The sequence below is a fragment of the Pinus tabuliformis genome, chromosome 4_1, assembly GCF_031772625.1.
Source record: "Pinus tabuliformis cultivar Carrire ecotype Pingquan chromosome 4_1, CPIR1, whole genome shotgun sequence".
Classification (NCBI taxonomy): domain Eukaryota; kingdom Viridiplantae; phylum Streptophyta; class Pinopsida; order Pinales; family Pinaceae; genus Pinus; species Pinus tabuliformis.
This window is the reverse complement of record NC_142303.1, coordinates 33,428,563-33,455,970: the sequence shown is the minus strand read 5'-3', so window position 1 is coordinate 33,455,970 and position 27,408 is coordinate 33,428,563. Positions and strand designations below refer to the sequence as shown.

Below are 27,408 nucleotides of genomic sequence, written 5' to 3'. Positions count from 1 at the left end.
CAAGTTCAAAACTAACACAAATGTTTATGCTTTCCAGGAACAGGAGAAGCCCATGATGCTCAGTAGCATACCATGATTTAATAGAATTGAGTCGGAGCCCCTTTTAAACGAATAACTCCAATATATAAAAAAAAAACTAAAAGCGTTACCTATCCTTTGTGCTCCACGACTTTGTTTTGAAGGTGGAAACTCTTTACACAGCTGTACACAACAAGTGAAGATGATTCAAGCCATTTTCCTTTCTACAATATTCAGCTAGCAAGTCCAACTCCTATTACAAGTGTATAACTAAGATATATAGTACAAGTTATTAGTTATTAGCCAATCACTTAATTACCACATATAATCAGGAAATAAACTGACAATTATTGCAAAAGAAACTAACATCACCAGTTTACACAATAGAGATTATAATCACACAAAACAAAAATAGAAAATAGTTTAGCAAACAAGCAATTTTAAAAAGAAAGACCGGGTGGCCATTATGCTCATCAATGTTGGGAGGTGCTGAGCTAGTTTGAGCAGGTATCTACAATCCAACGGACATATCAAAAGGCATTCAACAATTAAACTCCATTTAATGTGCACTAATTAAGATCACCACGATAGATAGAAAAAATAATACATAATTATTGACGAACCTGCAAGCCATTTACAAACCTAGGACTTATGCTGCCAAACTGAAATGCAAATGATTGTTCATATATAGCTCTAGAAACCTCCTTAGAAACATCCACACATCAAGTTATATGATCAGTATGATAGAAAAATAACCTGTAAAGGCCCTCTATATTTCCCTAACTGAGCTTTCCAACGACTGCGCGAGGGATAGTTGAAACGCCAACCACAGGGAGCAACTGCGTAATTTTACTTAAAGTGCTTAAAAAACTAAAAATAAAAACACCTCTATGTGGGCCCTCCCATGAGGGCCACATGCCTCACCTCCTTCTCCATGGCATAGCATGCAGGGCCTAAACCATGCCACTTAACATTGTATCATGGTCATATGTCAATACAGGAGGCAGAAGGATAATACAGTAGGCATGCTCTACTATTTTTACAATGCTCTTGTCTACAATGCAAAGAAGAGCAGGAACTTCGGAATTGTATTTGAAATGAAAGTTCAAGTTCAAAACTAACACAAATGTTTATGCTTTCCAGGAATAGGAGAAGCCCATGATGCTCAGTAGCATACCATGATTTAATAGAATTGAGTTGGAGCCCCTTTTAAACAAATTCTTCCAATATATAAAAAAAAACCTGAAAGCGTTACCTATCCTTTGTGCTCCATGACTTTGTTTTGAAGGTGGAATCTCTTTCCATAGCTGTACACAACAAGTGAAGATGATTCAAGCCATTTGCCTTTCTACAATATTCAGCCAACAAGTCCAACTCCTATTACAAGTGTATAACTAAGCTATGTAGTACAAGTTATTACTTATTATCCAATCACTTAATTACCAGATATAATCCAGAAATAAACTGACAGTTATTACAAAAGAAACTAACATCACCAGTTTATACAATAGAGATTATAATCACATAAAACAGAAATAGTCAATAGTTTAGCAAACAAGCAGTTTTAAAAAGAAAGACCCGGTGGCCATTCTACTCATCAAGGTTGGGAGGTGCTGAGCTAGTTCGAGCAGGTATCTACAATCAAACGGACATATCAAAAGGCATTCAGCAATTAAACTCCATTTAATGTGCACCAATTAAGATCACCAGGATAGATATAAAAAATAATACATAATTATTGACGAACCTGCAAGCCATTTACAAACCCAGGACTTATGCTGCCAAACTAAAATGCAAATGATTGTTCATATACAGCTCTAGAAACCTCCTCAGAAGCATCTACACATCAAGTTATATGATCAGTATGATAGAAAAATAACCTGTAAAGGCCCTATATATTTCCCTAACTGAGCTTTCCAACGACTGCGCGAGGGATAGTTGAAACACCAACCACAGGGAGCAACTGCGTAATTTTACTTAAAGTGCTTAAAAAACTAAAAATAAAAACACCTCTATGTGGGCCCTCCCATGAGGGCCACATGCCTCACCTCCTTCTCCATGGCATAGCATGCAGGGCCTAAACCATGCCACTTAACATTGTATCATGGTCATATGTCAATACAGGAGGTAGAAGGATAATACAGTAGGCATGCTCTACTATTTTTACAATGCTCTTGTCTACAATGCAAAGAAGAGCAGGAACTTCGGAATTGTATTTGAAACGAAAGTTCAAGTTCAAAACTAACACAAATGTTTATGCTTTCCATGAATAGGAGAAGCCCATGATGCTCAGTAGCATACCATGATTTAATAGAATTGAGTTGGAGCCCCTTTTAAACAAATTCTTCCAATATATAAAAAAAAACCTGAAAGCGTTACCTATCCTTTGTGCTCCACGACTTTGTTTTGAAGGTGGAATCTCTTTCCATAGCTGTACACAACAAGTGAAGATGATTCAAGCCATTTGCCTTTCTACAATATTCAGCCAACAAGTCCAACTCCTATTACAAGTGTATAACTAAGCTATGTAGTACAAGTTATTACTTATTATCCAATCACTTAATTATCGGATATAATCCAGAAATAAACTGACAGTTATTACAAAAGAAACTAACATCACCAGTTTATACAATAGAGATTATAATCACATAAAACAGAAATAGTCAATAGTTTAGCAAACAAGCAGTTTTAAAAAGAAAGACCCGGTGGCCATTCTGCTCATCAAGGTTGGGAGGTGCTGAGCTAGTTCGAGCAGGTATCTACAATCAAACGGACATATCAAAAGGCATTCAGCAATTAAACTCCATTTAATGTGCGCCAATTAAGATCACCAGGATAGATATAAAAAATAATACATAATTATTGACGAACCTGCAAGCCATTTACAAACCTAGGACTTATGCTGCCAAACTGAAATGCAAATGATTGTTCATATACAGCTCTAGAAACCTCCTCAGAAGCATCTACACATCAAGTTATATGATCAGTATGATAGAAAAATAACCTGTAAAGGCCCTATATATTTCCCTAACTGAGCCTTCCAGTGGCGGCGCGAGGGACAGTTGAAACGCCAACCACAGGGAGCAACTGCGTGATTTTACTTAAAGTGCTTAAAAAACTAAAAATAAAAACACCTCCATGTGGGCCCTCCCATGAGTGCCACATGCCTCACCTCCTTCTCCATGGCATAGCATGTAGGGCCTAAACCATGCCATTTAACATTGTATCATGGTCATATGTCAATACAGGAGGCAAAAGGATAATATAGTAGGCATGCTCTACTATTTTTACAATTCTCTTGTCTACAATGCAAAGAAGAGCAGGAACTTCAGAATTGTATTTGAAATGAAAGTTCAAGTTCAAAACTAACACAAATGTTTATGCTTTCCAGGAACATGAGAAGCCCATGATGCTCAATAGCATACCATGATTTAATAGAATTGAGCCGGAGCCCCTTTTAAACGAATTCTTAAAATATATTAAAAAAAACCTAAAAGCGTTACCTATCCTTTGTGCTCCACGACTTTGTTTTGAAGGTGGAAATTCTTTCCACAGCTGTACACAACAAGTGAATATGATTCAAGCCATTTGCATTTCTACAATATTCAACCAACAAGTCCAACTCCTATTACAAGTGTATAACTAAGCTATGTAGTACAAGTTATTACTTATTAGCCAATCACTTAATTATCGGATATAATCAGGAAATAAACTGACAATTATTGCAAAAGAAACTAACATCACTAGTTTATACAATAGAGATTATAATCACATAAAACAGAAATAGTCAATAGTTTAGCAAACAAGCAGTTTTAAAAAGAAAGACCCGATGGCCATTCTGCTCATCAAGGTTGGGAGGTTTTGAGCTAGTCCGAGTAGGTATCTACAATCCAACAGACATATCAGAAGGCATTCAGAAATTAAACTCTATTTAATTGCACTAATTAAGATCACCAGGATAGATAAAAAAAATAATACATAATTATTGACGAACCTGCAAGCCATTTACAAACCCGGTACTTATGCTGCCAAACTGAAATCCAAATGATTTTTCATATACAGCTCTAGAAACCTCCTCATAAGCATCTACACATCAAGTTATATGATCAATATGATAGAAAAATAACCTGTAATGGCCCTATATATTTCCCTAACCGAGACGTCCAGCGGCTGCGCGAGGGACAGTTGAAGCGCCAACCACAAGGAGCAACTGCGTGATTTTACTTAAAGTGCTTAAAAAAATAAAAATAAAAACACCTCCATGTGGGCCCTCCCATGAGCGCCACATGCCTCACCTCCTTCTCCATGGCATAGCATGCAAGGCCTAAACCATGCCACTTAACATTGTATCATGGTCATATGCCAATATAGGAGGCAGAAGGATAATACAATAGGCATGCTCTACTATTTTTACAATGCTATTGTCTACAATGCAAAGAAGAGCAGGAACTTCAAAATTGTATTTGAAATGAAAGTTCAAGTTCAAAACTAACACAAATGTTTATGATTTCCAGGAACAAGAGAAGCCCATGATGCTTAGTAGCATACCATGATTTAATAGAACTGAGCTGGAGCCCATTTTAAACGAATTCTTCCAATATATAAAAAAAAACCTAAAAGTGTTACCTATCCTTTGTGCTCCATGACTTTGTTTTGAACGTGGAAATTCTTTCCACAGCTGTACACAACAAGTGAAGATGATTCAAGCCATTTGCCTTTCTACAATATTCGACTAGCAAGTCCAACTCCTATTGCAAGTGTATAACTAAGCTATGTAGTACAAGTTATTATTTATTAGCCAATCACTTAATTACAGGATATAATCAGGAAATAAACTGACAGTTATTGCAAAAGAAACCAACATCACCAGTTTATACAATAGAGATTATAATCACATAAAACAGAAATAGTCAATAGTTTAGCAAACAAGTAGTTTTAAAAAGAAAGACCTGGTGGCCATTCTGCTCATCAAGGTTGGTAGGTGCTAAGCTAGTTCGAGCAGGTATCTACAATCTAACGGACATATCAGAAGGCATTCAACAATTAAACTCCATTTAATGTTCACTAATTAAGATCACTAGGATAGATAGAAAAAATAATACATAATTATTGACGAACCTGCAAGCCATTTACAAACCCAGGACTTATGCTGCCAAGAACAACAAAAGTTGCAAAATAAAAATTACTTAGCGCTACAAGAGAACATAATGAATCTAACAATCACTGTCAGGATGTAGTTGCAGAGGAAGAAGCAAGAGTAGCTGAAGCAGAGCAAAAGGTTTGGATCCTCTACGCGATTCAGCAGATACCCCAACCAATGGAAAAAAGAAAAGCGCCCAGGAAAAATTGCTAAAAAAAATAGATATAAATTAGATTAAATTAAATATTGGAAATGAAACTTGGACGTGGGAAAGCAAGGCTTACACGTAGCCCACTTATCGCCTCTCCACACTCTAGGACTTGTCTCAACCTCGTATAGAGACGTGGCATACGAGAGACAGTGCTACTGTTGTCATGGAGCGTAATAGCTTTCTCGAACCTGACCACTAATGATCAGGTATTAATTGTTATCAGTAGAACCCACCTGCCTTCACAGAAGCTACAGCTCTCACCTTGACTGATGGTGCAGTTGGATCGCCTGACAGCATTCACAAGCCTGGTAATCACACTTGCTTGAGGATACTGCTGGGTACCACTACGACCTTCTGCTGATAGTGCTGGCCATACAATATATTTCCCCATGAACGGGCTTTCGCCCCTCTATCCCCACTGGTTTTCAGAATTCCAACAGATTCATCATTACCCTTCTCACTACCCTAACATTTTCCCATTTTGAAGATGTTTCACACAGGTAGCTAGGGTGGACAAAAAAGCTACGATTGCTCAGATTGATGCTCTGCGCTTGCTGCTACAGCTTGATGGGATCAATGGCTTTTACGCTGAGCGACTGCTTGCTCGCTTTTAGAAATGGAAGGCAGGGGTGAAAGGTTCACGTCGATAGTGCCTACATTATGCTAGACTCCGTTGGGTGAAGAGGCAGTAAGTAAAGGGTGAAAGCAAGGTGCCGACCGATGGTTTTAAGAGAGGGTAATGAGGCTTGGGCATAAGTCTCTGGGACCTGTCTTTACTGACATTGTGCTCAGGGCAGACATTGTGCTCAGTGTGCTCAGGGTAGACATTGTGCTCAGGGCAGCAAGAAAACTTTGTGCAACGAAGTGAAAAAACTTTGTGCGCTGGCTATTAAGAAAATTGGTAAACTCCAAAACCCGACTGTGCATCACAATTCCATTGTAAAGGCTTCAACCGCTTAGGTAAACTCCAAAACTGCACTGTAGTAGCGCAAATCCATTGTAAGGATTCTCACGTAAACTCCAAACCTGACTGTAGTGTTGCCAATCCAGTGTAAGGACATTGCATTGCATTGTAGAGCTTAGGATAATGTCACCAAAATAATCTTTGAAGCTATCATTTGTTCTAAGAATAAATGATTAGATTGCTTATTGTTCTAAGAATAAATGATTAGATTGCTTACATTTATGCAGTCTCTGACACTATTTTATAATGCCGGTGAGTTAAATGCAATTTTGACATTTTCTCATTGTGAATGTATGGATGCAGCCTCCTTAATCAAACAAAAGGTAGGCACATTCCAGAAATAAGGGGAGCACACCTACCTTTATACTTACCAGAACAAGGGCTTACCGAAACAAGGGTAGAGCACGATGCAGAGCCTCGGAACCAAAGAGCAGGGCATGCGGCGAAGCCCTCAGAACCTTAGATGAATGTGAAGGTACACGGAAAATCCTTCTTGCGCCTTAATGAGCTCTAGTTTTGGTTAGTTATCATTCTTGCATAGCTGCTTTCCCATATACGTTTTCCTGTCTTGCACGTTTCCCTGCCTCGTATATGTTTTCCTTTCCTCATATACGTTTTCCTTTCCTGTTTTGCATGTTTCCCTACCTCATATAGGTGAAATAGGTGGAAGCTAGGAGGGTAAACCTTTTAATTTCTCTCAATTTATCACCCATCTTCCACTGCTGGTCTGATGAATATCCCACAGCAAAAGCCAGCAACAGCGAAAGCCATCCAGCCAACAAAAGAAGTATAAAAGCCAGCAAAAGAAGTAAACCTTTCAATTTCTCTCAATTTCTCGCCCATCTTTGGTTGTGTTATTCCCCAGCAACAATAAAAGCCAACAAAAGAAGTAAACCTTTTAATTTATCTTATTTTCTCACCCATCATCTTCCGCTGCCGGTCTCTACGAATATCCCACAGCAAAAGACACCTTTCAATTTATCTCAATTTCTCGCCCATCTTCTGCTGCCTGTCTCTGCGAATATCCCGCAGCAAAAGCCAGCCAGCCAACAAAAGCACAGCAAAGCATAGCAAAAGCCAGCAACAACAAAAGAAACCATCCAGAAACATCTGTTCTGTAAAGACACCACAGCAGCATGCAAAACATCTGTTCCGGAAAGAAACCACAGCAACATGCAGAACATCTGTTCCGTAGACACATTGAAACAGTTCCATAGACACATTGCAATAGGTGGCAATTTCAGAGACATTGTTGCTGGCAACTTTAAAGAAAGCCCATCAATCCTGCATAAACAATATCCCGGAGCTGGGAGCTAGCATTTCATACTACTAGAGTAATGTTAGCATTAATCAACAGCTCCGAAAAATGAACAAGAAAGAACCAGACAAATGCAAGATAATATATGCTTTCAGCGCCTCTGCCTCGGGAAGAGGCCAAATAAGACCGTAAATCACTATGGACTAAAAAATTTTGTTTATACTCGATAAACAGGCGGAGCAAGTAGCTGAACTAATGTTAACTACATCGTTTTCGATTACTATAGTCCCTGGCCATTGCCAGATGGCAGGGCCTAATAAGTTTATGAAGTCTATTGAATATTTAGCCATATAGTTTTTATGCAAACACATATTGAATATTTAGCCATATAGTTTTTATGCAAAATGTGTTTGTAAAAATATTTATAAGAAAATTACGATATTTTCATATCAAATGTTTGTAAGAGTCTTTGAAGAAAAAGTATGAAGGTTGCATTCAAGTGTTGCAGAAATGCCTAAGCCAATGAAATTTAGGTTGTATATAAAGTGTTTGTAGAAATACTTGAGTCTATCAAATGTATTTTGTATGTAAAGCTCTTGTAAAAGTTTCTCAACAAAAGCTATTACTTAATTTAGTTTGTATGTAAAGCTTTTGTAAAAGTTTCTCAACAAAAGCTATTACTTAATTTATGTTAATCATTCATGTATATTAATTTGCTAAACCAATAGATGATTTAATTTAGTATTTTAGACATATGATAAGTAATGCAACATATCTTATACATATCATTGTTTTTAGTATTAACTTGTTTTATATTATTGTTAAGGTATTTAAAATTATCATCTTCCAAGTATGTAGATTTGTAGGGTGGTAACTATTATATATAAACTTGATTTTAGGAATATTATATATCATTTCGAGCTTCTAAAAAATCTCTTTGTGAGAACATAAGTTATTATAAAAATAATTCAAAATGGAAAAATTCCATGTTAAAGCATGTACCCATTTTCTCTTCATCATTAAGTTGTCTTATATTTTTTTTTGTGACCTTTATAATTCTCTAAATCTATAGCTTTTTTACATCATAACTTTAATCTATAATCTCCATTTTAAGAATGTGATTCACTAGCAAAATTCTCTCAATTAGATCTTTACAATGATATAATTTATTTTTAAATTTTATGTAATAGTCTCATCTTTCTACCCCTTCTTTTGTATGTGTGATGATAACTATGAAACCCAACGTGGAAGCCATGGCTAGCTGTGATCCAGGTGGATATTGGTGGCCACCTGCCAAGTCCACCTGGACCCCCACCATTGTCTTTCTCAGCATTTTCAGTTTCCTTAATTGTAGCACAACTTACTATTTTTAGCAGTTTTTCGGGTCCTGAACTTCCGGAGCCATTTTGAGGCCCTAAACGACGTTTTTTGGGGAATCCGGGGGCAACACGAGTCCATGGAATGGACTGGTGTTGCCCGTTCCAACAATGATAGTGCTCGGATAGATCTTTCTAATGAGCTATTGTACGCGTCAAACGGAGATCATATGCCAAAGTTACGACCCCGGGAAGTTGATGTACCAACTTACCCCCAAACGGGGCCCACAGTTTGGCGTTTCATCTCCTAGGGTTAGGTTTTGGAATGTTAAGGGTTTTTCCATTGTTTCTCAACAATAAATAGGCCTTCGAGCCTCATTGTAACACAGTTCAGAGGCATGTAGCCATCACATCTCTTCTCAGAGATAAGCTACCATCGCCCTAGCGAGTTTATTTCCATTTCTGTTTGTAAGCATATTTCAGTATTTTCCATTAATGAAATGAAGTATTATTTCCGCTGCATCTTTGTGTATATGGTTATCTCTGTAATTTGTTGCGTTCCTGTTTAAATCCGGATCAGTGGTATCAGAGCGGTCTGCTTTTTCTCTGTTTTTCTTTGCATGTCCCCAACAAGGTCGGGATATAAGGAGTTAGGGCTTGAACTGGTTGAACCTTTGCAAGACCAGCCTCGCAAATCCCGACGGCCTCCCATGGCGGACGAGAAGAAAGACGAGGGGGCAGGAGATCCCATCAAAATCTTGCTCGAAGAAGCGCTCGAGCGACAACGGAACGCGATGATGGACAGCTTTGCGCAGATCATTCAGCGGCTACCCAGAAGCGGCGCATCAGCTTCCAGCAGCTCCTTTGGAAACGCCACACCCTTTAAGGTACAAGTTAATTTTGAAATCCCCATATTCGAGGGTCAGATAGACGCCGATGCCGTAGATAAATGGTTAAATCTGCTAGAGGGTTATTTTTCTGTTCATGAATTTTCGAGTCGAGAAAAGATTGTTTTTGCTCTTCTCAAAGCAGCCCCCCACGTCAAGGACTGGTGGGAAACCTACTGCGAGCAGAAGGATGAAAGTACTGGCTCACTATTTTCAGCCGCACCCACCTGGGATTCGTTCCGGGATGCCATCAAGGAGCAGTACTACCCTGTCGGAAGCTATGAGGATGAATACATAAAGTGGACCACGCTGTGGCAGGGAAGGGACCAAGATGTGCCGGAGTTCACCAATCTTTTCCATACCCTTCGCACAAAGTTGGGTATCAAGGATTCGGAGCAACATTTGATACTCAAATACCGTGGCTGCCTGCACAAGTACATCCAGGAAGAAATACAGTTCCTAAACATCCCCTCGCTCGGCGCAGCATACCGGTATGCCGTCAAGGTCGAGCAGAAGTTTAAACAAAAGAAGCGAGACTTTGGATCTGCGAATCCAAAGTAGGGGAAAGGTGCCCCTAAACCACAGAACAAAGGACAAAGCCAAGGCGGGACAGCCCAAGACAACCAGCCGAAGCTGCAAGCAAAGAGCAACGCCGCGAAGCCGAGAAAGGACACTGGAAAATGGTGCGAGTTCCATAAGAGCTCCACTCACAACACAAGTGAGTGTCAGGCCAAGCAGTCACTGGTGGCTGAGCTAAAGGTTTCAGAATCAGATGCATGCTCCGACTCTGAGTCAGAACCCGATAAGGGGTATGAAAAAGGGAAGCAGATCATTGATGCGGATCCCAGCGCCACTGTTGCTACCGCAAAGATCCAGAAAAATGAACCCAAAGATCCAGAGGAGGAGGAGCGTCTCTTCCACTCCCAGATGTGGGTAAAGGGCTCCCCGATACAGTTCATTGTTGATAGCGGGAGTCAAAAGAACCTCATTTCGGCAGAGGTCGTGAAGCGGTTGGGCTTACCGACCACAGCACATCCACAACCATACACCATTGGGTGGCTTCACCAAGGGCGAGATCTTCGCGTGAGCCAGCAGTGTCGCCTTCCATACAACATCAAGCCCTTCACGGATGAGGTATTGTGTGACATTGCTCCCCTTGAAGTTTGTGATGTATTACTAGGACAACCATACTTGTGGAAGCGACATGCTGTGTATGAATCAAGGCCCCATGCTGTTATTATTACATTGGGAAATAAGTTGTTCAGGATACCAGAGGTAGCACCACCTGCCGCCATCTCTTTGATTACTGCAAAACAATGCAGTAAGATCATTTCCAAAACCAGGAAATTTGTTTTCCTGATGATACGCCCTCAAGGGAAGAAGAAGACAGTGGCCGCGGCCTCCAAACGGGGTCCCTCTGCACGGCAGCTACAAATGGACAAGATTGTGGAGGAGTACGAAGACATCTTCACCTCCCCGGCAGGGGTTCCTCTGCACTGTCAAGTCAAGCACTCCATCGATCTGACCCCAGGTGCGCCGCTACCCAATGGACCAATTTATCGGTGCTCCGTTCTGGAGAACAATGAAATCAAGAGGCAGATTCAGGAGCTCCTGCAGAAAGGTCACATCCGTCCGAGTTCTTCGCCCTGTGGGAGCCCGATAGTGTTGGTACAGAAGAAGGATGGGACGTGGAGACTCTGTATTGACTATCGGGCGCTGAACAAGATCACTGTCCGTAATAGGTACCCGATCCCGCGGATTGATGACCTCCTAGACCAACTAAAGGGGGCGAAATATTTCAGCAAGATCGATCTGAAGTCAGGATATCACCAGGTACCAATTGAACCCTCAGATGTGTGGAAGACTGCCTTCAAATCCAAGGAGGGCCTCTTCGAATGGTTGGTCATGCCTTTCGGATTGACGAATGCTCCTGCAACCTTTATGAGGCTAATGGATGACATCTTGCGGCCATTCACCAACTCCTTTGTAGTAGTATACTTGGATGACATTCTGATCTTCAGCCAGAGTTGGGAAGAGCACCTCCACCACATCCGACAGGTTCTCCAAACACTGCGGCAACACAAGCTATGTGCCAATTTGGAGAAATGCACTTTTGGCATGACCGAGGTTCAGTATCTGGGATACATCATTGATGAACAGGGGGTGCATGTCGATCCAGCCAAGGTCCAAGTCATTCGGGATTGGCCCTCTCCAACCACTCTAACAGAGCTCCGCAGCTTTCTAGGTCTTGCCAACTTCTACCGCAGTTTTGTGTTGGGATTTTCTCATATTTCTTGGCCCTTGAGTCAAGTCACCAAGGGCGGGGCGAAAGCAAAATTCTTTTGGTCTGAATCTCAACAGAAGGCATTCAGGGAGTTGAAGGATCGCCTCTGCACGGCACCAGTGCTCGCGTTACCAGATTTACAACAACCATTTGAGGTCGAGACAGATGCCTCTGACTATGCTATTGGGGCAGTCCTTACTCAACATGGACATCCAGTGGCATATCACAGTGAAACACTTTCAGACACAGTCCGGAAGTACCCCACTTATGATAAAGAGATGTATTCCATTGTACAGGCCTGCCGACAATGGAAGCATTACATTTTGGGGAAGGAAACGGTCATCCACACAGACCACCGACCTCTGCAGTTCATACAGACCCAAGGGAAATTGCAGAATGATCGCCATCAGAAGTGGTCTACATACCTGCAACAGTTTCACTTGAATATCAAGTATAAAAAGGGCAGCACCAATAATGTTGCAGATTGCCTCAGTCGACCACCGATCATGGCGCTAACCACCGTGCTCAACTCTTGCGGGCACGAGACTTCTGATTGGCCACTTCTCTACAAAAGCGACCCAGAATTCGGCCACACATACCAGACACTCTTGGAGGGTCGACAGGTTGCAGATTTTCACCTCCAAGATGCCCTATTATGCCACCTCGGTCACCTTTGTGTTCCTTCAAGCGAGCGTGCCAAGATGATTTGGGAAGCACACTACAGTCGGGCTGCTGGGCATTTCGGGGTCGAGAAAACAGTGGCAGTACTGCAAAACTATTTCTATTGGCCGAATCTTCGACAGGATGTTGGGAAGTACATCCGATCATGTACTGCCTGTGCCATTGCCAAACCGACCATTAAGAAGCAAGGCCTCTATACCCCGTTGCCTACCCCTAGTCGACCTTGGGAATCCATCTCCATGGATTACATGTCAGGCCTTCCTTCCACTAAGCATGGAAATGACTGTGTTTTTGTGGTCGTCGACAGGTTCTCAAAGATGGCCATTATGATGGCCTGCAAGAAGAATATCACAGCAGAAGCCACTGCTAAACTCTTCTTTGAACGAGTGTGGGTGCACTTTGGGATCCCACAGTCTATCATCTCAGATCGGGACAGTCGGTTTCTCAGCACCTTTTGGTCCAGTCTCTGGTCAATGCTGGACACCAAACTCACGAAGTCCACAGCCTTCCATCCTCAAACTGATGGCCAGACAGAGGTTGTCAATAGGATGATTGTGCACATTCTGCGCATGTATAACTCAAAGCATCCACGCACATGGGACGAGAGCCTCCCCTACGTTCAGCACAGCTACAACCGAGCTCTTCACAGCTCCACTGGCCATAGCCCTTTTCAGGTGGGTTTGGGATTCCAGCCACTATGCCCCATTGATGTGGCCATGCCACTTGCAGCTACTCACATGAATTCAGCTCATGTCCAGTCCGAAACAGATAAGGCCACCAGCTTCATTGAGCGCATCCAACATATTCGCCAGCAGGTCCATGACATTCTTGAGAAATCAAATGCCAAGTACAAGCAGCGACATGATCAACATCGGGTGCCACACAAGTTTCAGGTGGGCGACAAAGTCTGGTTGCATTTGCAAAAGGAACGCCTTACTGGAGCCTATCGGAAATTGAGACCACTCCGATATGGTCCTTACACCATTACTAAGGCTATGGGAGACAATGCATTTGAGCTCAGCATTCCCCCATTCCTTGGCCTGCACCCAGTATTCAATGTGGACCGCCTTCGGCCATACTTTCCACCATTGCTAGACACATCCGACATTGCAGAACAGCTCAAACCCACAGAATTAAATCCAGATTGCATGGAACAAGCTGCAACTGATCGGATCATGGACACACAGATCAAGAACACTCGCCAACAGAATATCCAACTGTATCGAGTTGTCAAATCGGGCCAACTCCTTCAGCAGGGCAAGTGGCTCACCAGGGAACAAGTTCAGCAGAAGTTTCCTCATCTCATGGAGGAGCTCAACGCAATGGGGACCATTGCTTCCTAAGGGGGGAGGAATGATCCAGGTGGATATTGGTGGCCACCTGCCAAGTCCACCTGGACCCCCACCATTGTCTTTCTCAGCATTTTCAGTTTCCTTAATTGTAGCACAACTTACTATTTTTAGCAGTTTTTCGGGTCCTGAACTTTCGGAGCCGTTTTGAGGCCCTAAACGACGTTTTTTGGGGAATCCGAGGGCAACACGAGTCCATGGAATGGACTGGTGTTTCCCGTTCCAACAATGATAGTGCTCGGATAGATCTTTCTAATGAGCTATTGTACGCGTCAAACGGAGATCATATGCCAAAGTTACGACCCCGGGAAGTTGATGTACCAACTTACCCCCAAACGGGGCCCACAGTTTGGCGTTTCATCTCCTAGGGTTAGGTTTTGGAATGTTAAGGGTTTTTCCATTGTTTCTCAACAATAAATAGGCCTTCGAGCCTCATTGTAACACAGTTCAGAGGCATGTAGCCATCACATCTCTTCTCAGAGATAAGCTACCATCGCCCTAGCGAGTTTATTTCCATTTCTGTTTGTAAGCACATTTCAGTATTTTCCATTAATGAAATGAAGTATTATTTCTGCTGCATCTTTGTGTATATGGTTATCTCTGTAATTTGTTGCGTTCTTGTTTAAATCCGGATCAAGCTGGGACAAATATTATAAATAATTAAAAGTATTAATTTTTTTTCTTGAAAATAATTAAATAATGGAATGATGGCTTTAATGGAGGGACACACATATCCAAATATGAGGGGGAGTGGAGAAGTGGTCAACACCCTCACCCTCAAAGAGGGAAGAGGCGGCACAGTGGATCAAACCACCACCTAAAAAATAGCATTAGATGTTATTAGATTGGGGAGGAGTGTTGCAGTTTTTTCATGTTCCATAGAAAGATGGGAGGAGGAGAAGCATACTCTCTCGGGAACATAAAGAGATGCAAGGAAGAGCATCAATAGAAGGAGGAACATTGTGAAACTGAGAATAATAGAGGGATAATGAGAGGATAACAACAAAAACAGGCACTAGTGAAAGGAAAATGTGATGGGAGAGAGAGAAATTCCCCAGAGGTTGGGCATGGAACACTTGGAACAATGTTAGAGTCATGACTGGGCCCTTTTCTCTTAAATTGGGGTGTTATCCCCTGTTTTGATTTTTTTAGGCCACTAGAATATGTGCATCCAAGCCTGATTGGTCAATGGGAGGCTTAGTGGATCACTGAATCATTGTGGTGTTGGTTACATAGTTGTTAACCACTTGGATATGGAAATCTGAGTCACTATGGTGCTTTCTTGATCCAAGTGGATATTGTCATTGATGTCAAATGAGAATTGATGAAAATAATAATGGCATGGATGATTGTTAAAGATCACACTTGAAGTCCTAATGAAGAAGCCCTTTCCTTAATGAAACCCTAGCTATATGATGTCCTTGCTCTTGATGAAGAAGCCCTAAACCTTTATAACTTGATTCATGATGATGACACCTTGCTCTAATTTTAGGATTGGCATAAAGAAAATATTTCTATTAACATTTGAGACATCATCTTAGAATGACTCTTTCACTAGCTTGTAGAAGTGTTACACAGTATTTTGTCACAACTCCTACACTTCCTTGTTTCATACCCCAGAGTGCCAAAACTTGACAACTATGAAGTGTACCCATTCTAATATGCTGTCCAGAGCCTCCCTAAAGAACTAATGAAAACATACCTTGAGCCTTTCCTGAGGAAAATAATCTCAAAACCCTAATTTCTGGGTCATCGAGACTGTGACACTGCCCACTCGTGCTGATGGCAGGTTGCACCATATGAGTCTTGCGCTGCTAGCACAGATTTAGCCTGGATACTCACACTGGTCCCTAAAAGGAAAGTTTTCCCAAAGAGGAGGAGAAACTTCATGATCTAAAGGCTTCTAGAACGACAAGATGGATGATGTTAGTTGTGGATGTGGTCGAGTTCTCCCAATCTTATCCTTTGAGCTTCCTCCTTGAGATGAGGACCTTCCCCTATATTTGGTGAGATCCTAACTGTTAGGTAAAATTGACTTGGGGTTTGAGTGAAGGTTGACCTGGTTAAATAGTAGTGGTTTTGGGCACATGGTATAGTGTACCCATGGTATTATGCTCTGTGGTATTGTAATTAAAGGAGCCTATAAAAGGCTGTGAATACTTCATTGTAAGGCTTGGAGGTGAGCGGTGAAGGCTCACTTGGATGGATTGGTCACGGTTTAAGGGACAAATTCCCCTAGGGTCTTTGGGTTGAAACCCTAGTAGATCAGAGGTTGTCGATACAGAGAAACACACATTCCATACAGCCATAATGCTAAGATAAGCAAACTATATGATAAGGAGCGTACCTGGGGGTCCTACGTTTGAGAAGATCTTTCCAGGGTCCAAACCCTCTTGGAGTTCCTTTTGCTCCTTCAACCTACAAAACAATCAATTCAAGAAAGTACAGCAGTATATGGACTGAACATCATAAAGAAATCATCTTCATAGTATATTGAAAAGTAGTTAGTTATGCAATTAAACAACCATTCACATATGAATCATAACATGGATATCATAAACATGAAGAAGATTTATGTCAGGAACAAAGACAAGTGTTTTTTTTATTATAGGCAAATAAAGTACATAAATTTCACCTGATTCGTCCTTTCGCAGGCTCCAAGTGGAACCATCCTCTAGATTCATCCAGTCTCAAGCCTTTAACAAACTCCTTCCATGACTTACTCCATGATATCTCAAGTAGTAGATAGACATCATCACACAAGGAAACAAGGGTTTCCTATAAATGGGGGAAGTGCAGGAGGCACTAGGATCTTCAGACATGGTCAAGGAAATCTCAGCATAGTAACCTTTCTCTCTCTTCTCTCCTCCCTTAGGCCTTCCCATTGAAGCCTTTTTATACTTCTCCCAAAGTAGCTTTTTAGTTGGGAATTCGTTGGAAACAGTTGGGCCACGGGTACTAACAGGTGATCAGCAGGTAAAACCCGCGATCTCCGCCTGAAATTAAGGAAATTTAATTTTTTTAAGTGTTTTAAGACATATACGCGGGTTGGGTATACACAGACCTGCGTATACACGCATTTAGCTCAGGGCAATGTCGCGTATAGGGAATAAAACACTGTTTTTTTAATTTTGGACCAGGTCTGGAAGGAGGGGTTGCCCTGGGCCATGAGTGCAACTTCAAAAACCTCAAGAGTGAGATTTGGAGCTATAACAGATGCCCCCTAATATATGAGGTCAGAAGGGGTACATGATGGCCGAAATATATTAAACAAGTACATGGAAAGGAAGTCAGCCAAAAACTGAGAAGGACTTCATCAGAGTTCAGCCTGCCAAGCCACAAAAGGAGATCAGAAAGAAACACTGTTTGAGGCGGGCATACCCATGCTCAGAGAAAATAAAGCATGTCAGCATATCAAGTACAACAGTATCCATTAAGTATACAAGTATAAAGAACTGGAAAATACATAATGGATCATCTGACCATGATCGAACAAGTACATGTCTAAATATCACATATAAGAATGTCAATGATGCTGAAGAATAAACCGGATCATTGATATCAAAGACTGATCACAAAAGGTACCGACTGAACATGATGGAATAGGATGGTACTACACTACAAACTCAGATGCCATCATATAGAATGTCACCATGAATGACTGCAACATATAAGGTGGGGTGGTATCAACTAGCAGCAACAGGAGCAATTGTCAAGTGAACCAATGAATGCCGATGCAACCTGAGGTCTTCGCCGACCGCCGTGGTACATTTCTGCACTATGGGAATAAATGATCTGGAGTCGACCATGTGAGAAATCGTTTGATTACCATTCATTGATGTATACTGTTAACAAATGCAAGACTACTCACCGATAATGATAATGAGCGTCAAGGTACCCAGTACAATCTAACAAGTGTGAATAGATGCACTGGAGTCGAACACCTGTAAGAATCTATCAATCAGGAGACAATGATGGTTTCCCACTGTCGATAGTGAAGGATTTGCCACTAATGACTGCAAACCCCAAGGTACTACCAAATGGACTCTAGATCTTTGCCCCAGAGCAATGAGTCGAATTCGATAGGGAAAGATCCGCTAGAAGGAAGGCATTAAGGCATCCTTCATAAATCTAGCGCGAGTGTAACCTGTAGGCCAATAATGTGGAAGGAATCAGACGAAAAAGATGTAGTAACCCGATCGAAGTACATTTCCGGTGTACACAAGATGTGGCTAGCGCACGACAGAAACCCTCTGAACCAACCAATAATGAAAGCTGACACAGAGGCGAGGTATCCACCAATAAGGTCAAATGGAAACCAAGGTACTGCACGAATCCCAATGTGTGATAATGTAAGTTGATGTCGAACACAAGGGAAACCACTCAGTCAAAGACCCATGATACTGATCAATGCTGAGCAAAAGGTGACCTATCAATAATGAAAATAGGGTTAGGGTGCATCTCTAGGCCTGTCCTCAGAGCAAGATGTCGTCGTCGATAAGGATAAGACCCGCCAGCAAGAAGTCAATGGGGACCTTCTCAAACCGGCACGAGTAAAGGACCAATATAGCTGATGTGATGATAGACATGACTGAAAATCAGGAATGGCCGACTAAAAAATGAGTCAAGAGACACCGCAGAGAGGCCGACTCAGGCTAATTTCCTTTGAACAAAAGCACGACTCAATGTGACTATGTGGCAGCATATGATGACTCTGTATAAGTTCGTCATGCAGGAGGCATGTTGGGTCCCTATAATACTAGTGATTACCCCATTAATATTGTAGTTATACCCCTTATTTATATTGTTGTGCCCCTATTACCCCCATATTGTTATTTCTGTGCCCCATAGAATCCCTCTATTGTTATTTTTGTGGCTTTATATTATTATTGTTAGGTCGGCTGGATTATATTGTGACTCCTTACACTCCTATATATAGAAAGGAGGTTTTGTCATTTGTATCATCCAAGAATTGTTCATTTATGTAATGTAAAGGAGGTTTCCCCCTCGAAGAGGCTGAATTCTAAGGCGTTGATCTATCTTTTCTATCTTTTCTTGAGCTGGTTTCATAACATTCGGTATCAGAGCTTTGGATTCTAGGGTTTCGCTGCTCCAAACAGGTCATCTTGGAATTTTCGCTATAACTTTTTTTCTGTGACGTTTCAGAAGTCGCAAACAAAACCCATTTGAGAAGAAATCGTGCTGAACCTTGGGTCCAAATTTCAGAGCTTTTCGCGTGATATTTGCGGAGATATGATCTGAGGAATTTGGTCTTTTTGCAGACTCCTGAATTACATTCAAAACAGGTGACCTGGGGAAAATCGTCATAACTTTCTCTATGGGGATCGGATTGAAATTTCGTAAGAAGGTACGGAAAGAGGATGGACTGTAGTTTTTTTTGTGTGAGTTTCAGATCCAAAGGTTGAAATAGTGACTCGTGGCGCGTCGTACAAGTTCGCTCTACTGAACTAGTCTAAAAGCAAGTCACTGTGGGAGATTTCACATAACTCTTCCTTGGAGAATCCAATTTGGGTCAGACTTGTGGCATTGGAAAGAGGACACAGAAGGCTACTACAGGTTGCAATTTAGAATTGGATGATCTGAAATTACAGAGATACATCAGATTCAATATCAGGCTTCTATAAAGTGAAAAAAGGTGTGTAGTTTTTTTTTTTTAAATTTTTGTGTAAGCTTGGTTTAACGGAATTCAAAGGGCATAGTAAAGCATTATTATCGGTAACTGATGCCCTGAGGAAAGAAAATGCAAACACCTAGTAAGGAACCTGAAAGCTCTAGCATGACTCATGAAGAAGAGGAAGAAATGCTACATGATATATCAAAATTACAAGAACAAGTGCAACATATGTCACACTCACAAAAGCTAACAGAAGCTAAGATAAATGGCATGGAATCTAAGATAAATGGCGTGGAGTCTAAGATAAAGGGCATGGAAGCTAAGATGGATGATTTGAAGACAGATTTGAAGACAGATTTGAAGACAGACATGGTAGATTTGAAGACAGATTTGACAAATTTTCTACAAGAAATACTTACTAATGGTGAAAAGGTTGTAAAGGAAAATCATGATGTGAACAAAAGAAATGTTAATCATGATTCCATAGACTCTAATGTTGGATCGAAGACCCACCATATTCCAAAAATCGATATGAGGAAGTTTGATGGCAAGGATCCCGCCACATGGATATTACAGATGGAGCAATTCTTCGATCTCAATAATGTGCAAAACACACAAAAGGTACGTATGGCAACTGTATATTTGGAACCAAATCAGTTTGTATGGTATCAATGGCTTTTCTCTCATAAAAAATTATCACTTGGGCAATTTTTACGGAAGAATTGATAGCACATTATGAAGATACAAAAAGCAACACTTTTTTTAGCCAATTGATAAGTCTCAAACAAAAGGGTTCAGTAATGGAGCACATTGAGGAGTTCCAAAAATTGAACATAAGGGTAAAAGATATTCCAGAGGAGCATAGGATTGATGTGTTCATAGGGTCTTTAAAGGATAATATCCAACATGATGTTCGCCTTTGGGAACCTGATTCATTAGAGAAGGCATTCAGGTTAGCAAGAAAAATGGAAAGCAAAATTATGGCAACTAGGAAGCATACCACTCACAACTATAAAGACGGAAGTGTTGTTGCCCCTAGTCTTCCACAACCTATAAGGTTGACACCACAACAATTGGAAGAAAAAAGAGCAAAAGGGCTTTGTTACAGTTGTGATAGCAAATACACTAAAGGTCATAAGTGTGCTGAGAAGAAATTATTCTACATAGATTGTGAAGAGGAAGAAGAAAAGGAGCAAGAAAGGTCAAAAGAAGAAGATATACTCTAGGAACAAAGCCTAGATGAAGAAAAAATAAATCCGACCATATCTTGTAATGCATTGGCAGGAATTACCACTCCTCAAACCATCAAGATAGAAGGACAAATCAAGAAGAAAAAGGTAATAGTGTTGATTGATTCAGGAAGCACCCACAATTTTATTCATTGTAGGGTAGCAAAAGAATTGAATTGCTTCCTATATCCAGCACCAGAGTGTCAAGTGATGATTGCAAATGGAGGAACAATAAATTGCTCTGGAAGGTGCCATAATATCAAGCTATCCATGGGAGAATATGTATTGACTAGCCCAATGCTTTCCATTCCAATGGGAGGTGCTGATGTTGTACTAGGAGTCCAATGGCTACAATCCTTGGGTACAATAGCTTTTAATTTTCAAGAACTTTTCATCAAATTTTCTACGGAAGGAAAGGAAGTTGAATTAAGGGGTATTGCAGGGAAACCAGGAAAGATAATCAGCTCTAATGGTATGACAAAGCTTCTAAAAAAGGAGCAAAGAGGTGTAATTGCACAATTATGTTCGCTAGATGTTTCCACATCGGAATCATCTATTTCTCCAGATCTCCAAAAAGTCCTGGACAATCATTCCAAGGTATTTGAGACTCCCAAAGGTCTCCCACCTATGCGTGATCATGATCATGCTATTCATCTGATTCCAGGAAGTGTTCCTCCAAACATCAGGCCGTACAGATATCCCTATGTCCAAAAAGTGAAATTGAACGTATGGTTGCAGAAATGCTAGAGGCTGGTATAATTCAACCAAGTCAAAGTTCTTTCTCTGCTCCAGTAGTATTGGTGCACAAGAAGGATGGATCATGGTGCATGTGTCCGGATTATAGGGAGCTCAACAAGCTCACTATTAAAGATAAGTTCCCCATTTCTTAGAAAATTTGTGTTAGTATTTTTTGATGATATACTAATCTATAGCAAGTCTTGGAAGGATCATGTTGAACATGTTGGTAGGGTGCTACAACTATTGGAGGAGAAACAATTATATGCAAAAAGATCCAAATGTTTCTTTGGAGTCCAGGAGGTGGAATATTTGGGTCATATTGTATCTCATGAAGGAGTTAAGGTAGACCCTAGCAAAATTAAAGCCATTAAGGAATGGAAAATCCCCACATCCATAAAGCATCTGCGAGGATTTCTTGGGTTGACAGGGTATTATCGCAAGTTTGTTAAGAATTATGGGAGAATAGCAGCACCTCTAACAACATTATTGAAGAAAGATGCATTTTCATGGACTTCGGAAGCAACAAAGGCCTTTGAACATCTTAAAGAGGCAATGTGCCAAGCATCGGTCTTAGCTACACCGGACTTCACAAAAACCTTTATTGTGGAATGTGATGCTTCAGGAAATGGAATTGGTGCTGTTCTAATGCAAGATGAAAGACCCATTGCTTTTGAAAGTCGTCCAATCAAGGGAAAGTTTTTAAGCAAAGCTATTTATGAGAAGGAAATGTTGGCAATACTCCATGCACTTAAGAAATGGCGACCCTACCTAATGGGAAGACACTTCAAGGTAAAAACGGATCATGATAGCCTTAAATACTTTTTAGAACAAAGATTATCCTCTGAAGAGCAACAAAAGTGGGTCACAAAGATGTTGGGTTATGACTTTGAAATCATCTACAAAAAAGGGAAGCAAAATGTGGTGGCAGATGCACTCTCAAGAAAGGATGAGGATGTGGAAGCATTGTTGTGCGCCATTTCTATTATCCAACCAGATTGGATAAACGAAGCAAGGGAGGAATGGAAGAATGACGAAGAAGTGTGGGCACTTATTCGAAAGCTACAACAAGATTCCAGTACGTCTGATACATTTAGCTGGAAAAATGATTCATTATGGTACAAAGATCGCTTATACCTCTGTAAGAATTCCCAGCTAAAACAAAAGATTCTTATGGAATTGCACACTTCTCCCTTAGGAGGGCACTCAGGATTTTTAAAAACTTACCACAGGGTTAAGAAGGAATTTTTTTGGGATGGCCTTAAATCAGATATTCAAAAGTTTGTGGCGGAATGTTTGGTTTGCCAAAAAAATAAAGTTGAAACAATTAAGACACCGGGTCTATTACAACCTTTATCCATTCCAAGCCAACGTTGGGAGGAGTTTTCAATGGATTTTATCACAGGTTTACCCAAGTCTGAGGGAAAGAGTGTCATCATGGTGGTAGTTGACAGACTTACCAAGTATGCACACTTTTGTGCATTATCACATCCATTTAAAGCCAGTACAGTTTCTACTGCATTTATGGAAACAATTCAAAAGCTACATGGAAACCCAAAGATTATTGTAAGTGACAGAGATCCCATTTTCACTGGAAAATTTTGGACAGAATTATTTTCTTGTCTTGGTACTCAGTTAGCTCATAGCTCATCTTATCATCCTCAATCTGATGGGCAAACTGAGATAGTAAACAAATGTTTGGAAGGATATCTTCGTTGCTTTGTATCTGATAAACAGACACAATGGGTCAAATGGTTGCCTCTGGCTGAATGGTGGTATAACACTTCCTTCCATACAGCAACAAAAATGACCCCATTTATGGCACTTTATGGGTATCAACCACCATCCATCACATCATATTTAAGAGAAAATTCTAAGGTTCAGGCAGTGGAACATCACATCGAACATCAACAACAAGTCCTCCAACTCTTAAAGGATAACCTTGTGTTGGCACAAAATAGAATGAAACAACAGGCAGATCAACATCGCAGTGAAAGAAGTTTTGATGTAGGTGATTGGGTATTCCTACGGCTACAACCATATAAGCAAATGTCCCTAAAGCAAGCTAAGAAGGATAATAAATTATCACCAAAGTATTATGGTCCGTACAAGGTGTTGCAAAAGATTGGTACTATGGCATACAAATTGGAGCTTCCTGCAGCTTCTCGATTGCACCCAGTTTTCCATGTTTCATGTTTAAAGAAGGTTATAGGCGACAAGCTCCCAGTTCAAACAATATTGCCAGAACTTGACGAGGAAGGAAAAATTATATTGGAACCGGAAGCAGTCACAGAAACAAGAACTCGACAGCTACGAAATCGATCAATTTCAGAGTATCTTATCAAGTGGAAGAACTTATCCGCTGAAGATTCCACATGGGAGGATGAGAATTTTATGCAGAAGTATCCAGAACTACTCAAGCGTTGAGGACAACACTTTTTTGAAGGAGAGGGGCATGTTGGGTCCCTATAATACTAGTGATTACCCCATTACTATTGTATTTATACCCCTTATTTATATTGTTGTGCCCCTATTACCCCCATATTGTTATTTCTGTGCCCCATAGAATCCCTCTATTGTTATTTTTGTGGCTTTATATTATTATTGTTAGGTCGGCTGGATTATATTGTGATTCCTTACACTCCTATATATAGAAAGGAGGGTTTTTCATTTGTATCATCCAAGAATTGTTCATTTATGTAATGTAAAGGAGGTTGCCCCCTCGAAGAGGCTGAATTCTAAGGCGTTGATCTATCTTTTCTATCTTTTCTTGAGCTGGTTTCATAACAAGTCACAAATGAACCCTCCATATGATTGGAAGTGATAACCAATCGGGGGAGAACTGACTCAATAACAAGGTTAAGGCATACCTAAGTCGAACTAAATCCCGCCCAAATGGAGGAGACTTTGTTTTGAGTGCTTTGTTCAAGGGCGACACGACTGACTCTAGCTGCCAACAATAAGTGGAAATATTGTCCCGTTCCCACTCTTTTTGGAATATATAATTTTTTTTGGTCTTTTTTTGTTAAGTTGGAAAAAGAATAAAAGAATGCTATAGTACAGTGGAAAGAACGAGTGTCGGTGAAACAGATGATCTAGTTCCTGGGATTGGAACGTTCCTATGCTCAATGCAGGGAGGTGAAAACTGGTCAATGACACTCAAAGGTGCGTTCTTTCCACGGGTCAGGGTGTGTCAAGTTGCAGAAGTTAAAGGTATGCAAGTTTGATTTTGCAGTCGTCATGGTCAAAAGTTGGCTTAAACACGAGACCAAGTGAAGCCGGCTAAAGGCCAAAAGGTGCAAATGGTCAAAATGCAATGCAGTAGTACAACTCAACACAAAGGAGCCTTTAGGGAAAAAGGCCAGTGTTTTCTCAAAATCAGACCCTGGAAGGTTGCTGACCGGGAAGACCTTAAGTAACTATTTCAAACCTACTTTAGGCTGAGGCTTAGCCTCCCCAAACTGAGAGGGCTCTCTCAAAGGATTAATGATTTTTGATTATGATTAAGATGGCTAACTCTTGTAAAACAAAGATAGAAAAATGAGAGTGGTGGAAATACGATTAGAAAGTATCCATTGGGCTTATGGAGTCAGATATGTTTCAGTATTAACAGTAAGTTAGCTCTACATAGAGGCATTTAGAATCCAACATATGTAGAACACACCAAACACATAGAAGGCCAGTACAGTTTACGAATATATGAAGGAAATTAGAGCACTGTTAGTGATTTCTAAGTAATCACGTATTCATAACACTGTAAATAATAGGAAAAGACAACACAAGACATTCATCACATTGAATTCTTTATGATTCTTGAGAAGCAAAGCCTGTACTGTATTACTGAAAACATAATCTTTTACATAAAGCCAAATATCATAGCTTTTTTCAATAATTTTCCAACCACAAGTACATTGCTCTCTCTCCTATATATAGAATTCTGTACATAGCTGAGATTCCTCCTCCTACATGAGGGGAACTCTGCTATGACACCTACTCAAACTTTAACTAACTATTAAATACAACAACTGCTAACTGGGAGTTTTAGAAACCTAAGACAATTAGGAGTCTAACTCTACATCATGTTGAGCATAGCATTTATTACAATCAAAATTCGTTCTCTGACAAGTGGTTTCCTTCAGTTTAGCCTTAGTGGATGTTTAAAAACTCCTTGTTGGCCCTTAATGTCTCATCTCCATTACTACTCCTGAAAATTAGGAGACTGCCCCCTGTTTTTCTGATTTTGGTTTCCTCAAGGATATTTGAAACCAATTAACCATGTTGTTCTTCTTTGATTATACAAAAGTGTATTGGAGTGCCATATTCTTGATGTGTTGTAAACCCTTCCCATATACTCGTATGAAGGCAAAAACTCTTCAAAGCTATTTGAAATGTCATGGACAATACTAGCGGTGATCATTTGTATGACAAAAAACTTAGAGTTCATATATCTTTTCCTCCACTTGTTTTACCCTTTCTGGTTGCTTCCACATTGTAATTATCCTTTTTTGAAATCCCCTTTCAAAAAAATTTCCCCTTGATTACTCAAAATTGGTCGACTAAGTTTAATTATGCAGCTACAGCAGTTTCGTAGCGCGCTACGAAACTGCTGTGTAATTTCAAAAACATAGCTTACTTGCCAAATTTCACTGTCTTGAGCCTCTTTATATTTCTGACCTCTCCATGGAATTCCTCTTTGCATTGCTGACAATATTTTCTTGCAACTTTTCAAGAAACAGATATTGCTCCTGAGGAAGAGATGCAATGACACCAATAACACCATTGACTGTTCCAAATATAACTGTAAGAATCTGGCTAGATTCTAAATCTGGCAGACGCATAACAAGAGATCCATGCCTAAAAAGATATAACAAACTCTCCTAAGTGGTATTCACCTACCACTTCCAATTTTCCTCTCTCTTCATCAGTTGCAACATCGCTATTTTTCCTCACTGTAAAAAGGTTGAAAATGTTCTCTGCTCCATGGTATATATCATCATCCAGAATTTCAACTGCTGTCATTTAATTTGCATTATAATCATGAGCCCTCTCTTCAATTGCTCCCTCCTCATGTTTGTATATCAATAAAGGGATTGATTTCATCAAATCACCAACTGTAATAAAATCTCCACGAGATTGAACATATAGTGCAAGAATATGACCATGATGGCCATATTCAGACTGCAACTCTCTTGAACCATCATCACGGAGCACCCATTTGTATAACTGAATCTTTTGATTGATGCTAGCAAGCAACTTTCCATTAAATGCATTCAGATTGTAAACATAAACCTTTAACAAGTTGCAGTTTATGATCTTCAACTGAAAATACTGAAATTCGGCCCTTGTTAGGTTCGTTCTCCTCAGGCAATACATATGTTGTCCCAACACAATAATAAGCATCGTTGTCATCTGTAAATGAACAACTGTAGTTTAAGACTGCTAACGACAGTGATTGTCGAGAACACACCCGTGAACCATCAGTGAGGGGATTCCAACCAACCGGGATCACTTCGTTACGCCAAGATCAGGGTAAAGCCAAACGGATTCATTCTCGAACACAGCACATCCACCACGGGGTATTCTAAATAGAAAGCTGAAAGATCATGGGGGGGCTTGCCTGAAATAAATCAATGCGGGCTGGGCAGCACTGTAAGGTCACCTTCTTTTCACCCTTAATATTGATCAGTTCTTTCTTTTTCCG

General features: G+C 40.5%; 1 pseudogene; it reads right to left on the bottom strand.

Moving 5' to 3' along the window:
• Positions 1 to 7,306: 7,306 nt before the first annotated feature.
• On the bottom strand, positions 7,307 to 27,107 carry LOC149174045 (DNA damage-binding protein 1a pseudogene; annotated as a pseudogene).
• Between the last annotated feature and the right edge of the window lie 301 nt (positions 27,108 to 27,408).